This window comes from Amblyomma americanum, chromosome 4 (assembly GCF_052857255.1).
Source record: "Amblyomma americanum isolate KBUSLIRL-KWMA chromosome 4, ASM5285725v1, whole genome shotgun sequence".
NCBI lineage: Eukaryota > Metazoa > Arthropoda > Arachnida > Ixodida > Ixodidae > Amblyomma > Amblyomma americanum.
Window position 1 is genome coordinate 112,139,051 of NC_135500.1, and position 4,392 is coordinate 112,143,442.

Sequence of the window (4,392 nt, forward strand, 5' to 3'; positions counted from 1 at the left end):
AAGTGGACTGTGGAAAAGTAATTAAATCCCTGCCTCACGTGTTACGTCATTGAACTACTCTTAAATACGTTCCTGCAATGTGTGCTCACGTCCACAGCGCACCATGTGCCGACCTACGATGAGCGGTGTTTGAGGAGAAAGGGACGGGAGCCCTGGTCGTCTTGCCAGCTGGTGGATGTAGATATTCTCCAGATAATGCACCTAGAAAGGTACCGCTGTTTCCTGTGACTGCGGCATCTGAATAATTGAGCTAACAGATACAAAGCGCAAACCGGTGATCGTTACTTCTTCAGTCATTTATCTGTGTGTGTAGAGTTTGCAACGTGTTAACTATTTCATGTTTTAACGCGACAGTGCTAAAGTGTCCGTGTCGCAGAAAAATCCGTCGTCGTCTTGCGTTGTTGACTGTCTGCAGAAAGTCTACGAGCAAATCCCCTTAGAGGCAACCAGGGTTGGCTACATGGATGGCAGGTGGGTCACCTAGGTCACATGACCTTGTGCCGTCACGCAACCTGGTCACCGGATGGTGAACTACTCACCGTGGCATACGGCAGGTAAATTGATTGGTCTTTAGAGGTTACTCGGGAAGAGCAACTGGGTCCCACGAGCCCTACCGGTGGCAGCCCCTACCACGCAGGGCAGTGGCGCATCGCTAAACCGCTGCACCACTTCGCCAGGAGTTGTATGAGGACAGCCAGGGATCTGTGAATGTATAGTTGAGAATAATTTATTCCGCATATTTCATTTCACTTCATTTGTTGAACCCTAAAGGCCAGAGGCATTAAAGAGGGGAGTGGATACAAAAATACATAGACAAGGAAGTGAGTATTACAAGAAATTTCTGCTATTTATACAATTTTAACTATTGCGTTGCAAAAATGCTGGTTATCATTGATGTCGATAACTTCAGCAGGAAGCTGATGCATTCACGTGAAGCACGAGAAGGAATGAAATGCTGATAAGGGGTGAAATGTTCAAGTTCCAACCTTGTGGCGATGATCAGTGCGGCTTGAAACATAGTGGGCAGGAGCAATGAGTGCGTTCCTTAGAGTGGAATGATGGTATAATTTATGAAAAAGACTGAGACGATTTATTTTTCTGCGGCATGCTAAAGGCTGTAAAGAGAAGTAAGTTTTCATGCTGGTTACACTTGCGCCACGATTAAAGTTAGATAAAATAAAACGCGCCGAATTATTTTGGACCATCCCCAGCAAAGCTATTAGCTTTTCGTAGTGGGGATCCCATACAGGAGCTGCATATTCCAGTTTTGAACGAATCAGCGTTTTGTAAAGCAATAATTTAAGAGAAGACAGGGTTTTCGTAAAGTTTTGGCGTACGTAGCCCAACATGTGGTTAGCGTTGTTATTAATGTACTCGATGTGGTGAGACCAGGAGAGGTCTGCAGAAATGTGGACGCCCAAGTATTTATATGTAGTGAAAGATTTTGAGGGGATGTTATTTAAGTAGTACCTGGAAGGTTTGTTACATGTCGGGATATTCGCATAACTTTACATTTTTCAGTGTTTACTTCCATGAGCCAATCATTGCACCAAGTAGTAATAATATATACAAGATTGGTCTGAAGAAGGTTAGCGTCTTCGGGTAATATTATTTCGCGAAAAAACAACGCAGTCATCAGCAAAGAGATGAATGTTAGATGCTACTTTGGAAGGAAGATGATTGATGTAAATGAGAAACAGAAGCGGTCCAATGACTGACCCTTGAGGCACTCCCGAGTAAACGTCACTGAAAGGTGAATCGTAGTTGTTAGCGGAAACAAATTGCGTTCGGTTATGAAGAAATTATTCGATCCATTTCAAAACGTTCTGATCAATGTTCAGTTGATTTAGTCTAAAAAGTAATAAAGGGTGACATACCTTGTCGAAGGCATTAGAAAAGTCGAGGAAAATGAGGTCCGCTTCAGAGGCGCTGTCTAATATAAGATGGAGCTTGTTAGTAAAGCAGACAAGTTGGGTTTCGCATGAATATGATTTCCGAAAACCGTGCTGTGCGGGTGTGAAGAAAGCATGTCTCAAAAAAATTAACAAGGTTTGTGAAAATTACGTGTTCTAATAATTTTCGGCAAGTATTGGTCAGCGAGATGGGACGATAATTCCTGATTTGAAAAAAGAAACCACCTTCCCGATTTTCCATTGTGTGGGCAATGTTGAGGTATCAAGAGATTGCCGAAAAATCTTGGTTAGTGTGATAGAAGTACAGGTAAAGGTTTTTCTTTTAAAATTTGGCATTAATTCAGTCTTGGCCAGGTGATGACTGAATTTTTAGGACTTCAATTAGTTTAGCAATTCCTGATGAGTCAAAGTGTACAGGAGGCATTACTGCATAATTATACCGGTGGGCGGCAGGAAGGTTAACGCTTGCAGTATGGGAAAAATTATTTACAATGGCTCTGTTAAAGACCGACGCACATGAATTGCTCGGTATAGATCCCCTGACTCGTCTATCAAAGTGATTGATTCGTCAGTTGGTGGGCTGATAATGTGCCAGAATTTTTTAATGCTCGACGATAGCATGGATGGTATGATGACAGAAAGAAACTTTCTGTTTTGCTTGTTTTAGTGCCGTTATGCAAGCGTTAGCTGCTGCTTTATACGCGACCCAATGAGACCTACTGGTAGACAGTTTAGCGGTGCGATATCGGCGCTTCTTCCTGTTTGATGGGTGTTTGATATGGCTGTGTACCATGGAGCCTGCGGGCTAGAAATTTTGGTGCTGGTAGGAATGTACTTAACAATTAGTTCGTGAATTCTTGCAGCAAACATATCCCAGTTGGCTTGTACAGATCGGTCATCAAATTCCTGAAGAAGATTTTCATAAATGATGATAATTCGTTAATAATTGCGCCAAAGTTTGCTCTGTTATAGTCGTGAATGGTCTTTTTCTTTTTGGCGCGCTTAATGTTGAAATTCAGCAAAGAGTGATCGCTTATGCTGGTCAAATAAGTAATGGCGGAATCAATGTCGGGACGATTGGTTAGTATCAAATCCGAGATGTTGGTGGTATTAGCGGATGATGTGGTAGCTTGGGTGGCTAAATGAGTAAGTGAAAATGGAGCATTAATCTAGAAATTCACTGGAAACGGAAGAAAACAGAGATACGGAAGGAGGCTAGGAATCCCATCTTATGTTAGGAAGATTTAAAGTCTTCGAGTTAAAACAATGTAGCTGAGGGAAATCTAGTACTTATGATGTTAATTTCATCATGAAGGTCACTTATGAACGAGCGCTCAGCAGAGGGATGACGATAACATACTCCGATTATAATTTTCTTAAGGTCAAGAGTAGTCGAAGCGAAACAGTTTCTATAACGCTGTTAGTATAGACGCAAGATGACGGTTGGTTTTTCGATACAGCTAAACGAACGCCCTCTCCGCGTCTGCAAGTGCGGTTAAATCAATATATATTACAAACTGGTTAGCGTTGGTTAAGACTTCGTTATCACGAGCCTGTGATGACAGCCAAGTTTCAGTTAGTGCGATAATTTGCGCAGAGCAGGTGTCGATTGCCAACGAAAGAGTCGTTTGCTTATTTGGGACACTTCTGAGGTTAGTGTACAGAATGGGTGCGCCAAATGATAAGACCACTGCCCCTCACGCCCTCCTAGGGTGTAGCATGTGGCGTTGAATGAAAGGCATGCTTAACGCGATCGCCTTGTTGCGCGGTTTCTTCGACACAGTCTGTAGTTGAATTTTGCATGAAGGATTTTTTGCTTAAAACTAACTTGTTGTACCGGAGACGAAAGTTGGGTGATCCTGGCTGACTCTTACCAAGCTGGATAAGTTTCCAGCCGGCGAGTCGACTAGAGGGCGAGAAATCTTCACTTACTGTAACGTTATGTTCTTGGAAGTCGCTACGATGCGATAGGATTAGTTCTTTAATTTTGTAGCTGCTGAATTTGGCTATTATGGGTCTGTTTCTTTCAGCGGAAAGGGCGCCTAGACAATGGACTCGCTGAATTGGGTTTTTAGGAAGTGCCTCAACAACTTTGGTTAGAAGGGTGTTCAGTATGGTTTCCGTTTGTTTCGAAGTTTTTGCAGTCTGGCAAGCCATGGAAAAGTAAGTTGTCCCGTCCAGACCTGTTCACAAGCTCGTCAAGTCGCGACTGTAAAGTGCCATTCCGCGAAGTTAGTGTTTCAATGGACTCTTGCGTGCACGCAAGTCAATGGCTGTAATTATCAAAAATGGTAATTATTTTATTAACGCTATCGCATCGTACCCTTACGGTGGAGCCTAATGACCAGATTATTTTTGTTTGCGCGTGTTTTGGGCAGTTTGAAAACTGCCCGGAATGATTGATACTAAAACTAATTATAGTCGTCAGAGAAAAGGTATCGTTAACCTTGTATGAATCTGTCATGTTTATCGGCAGCTG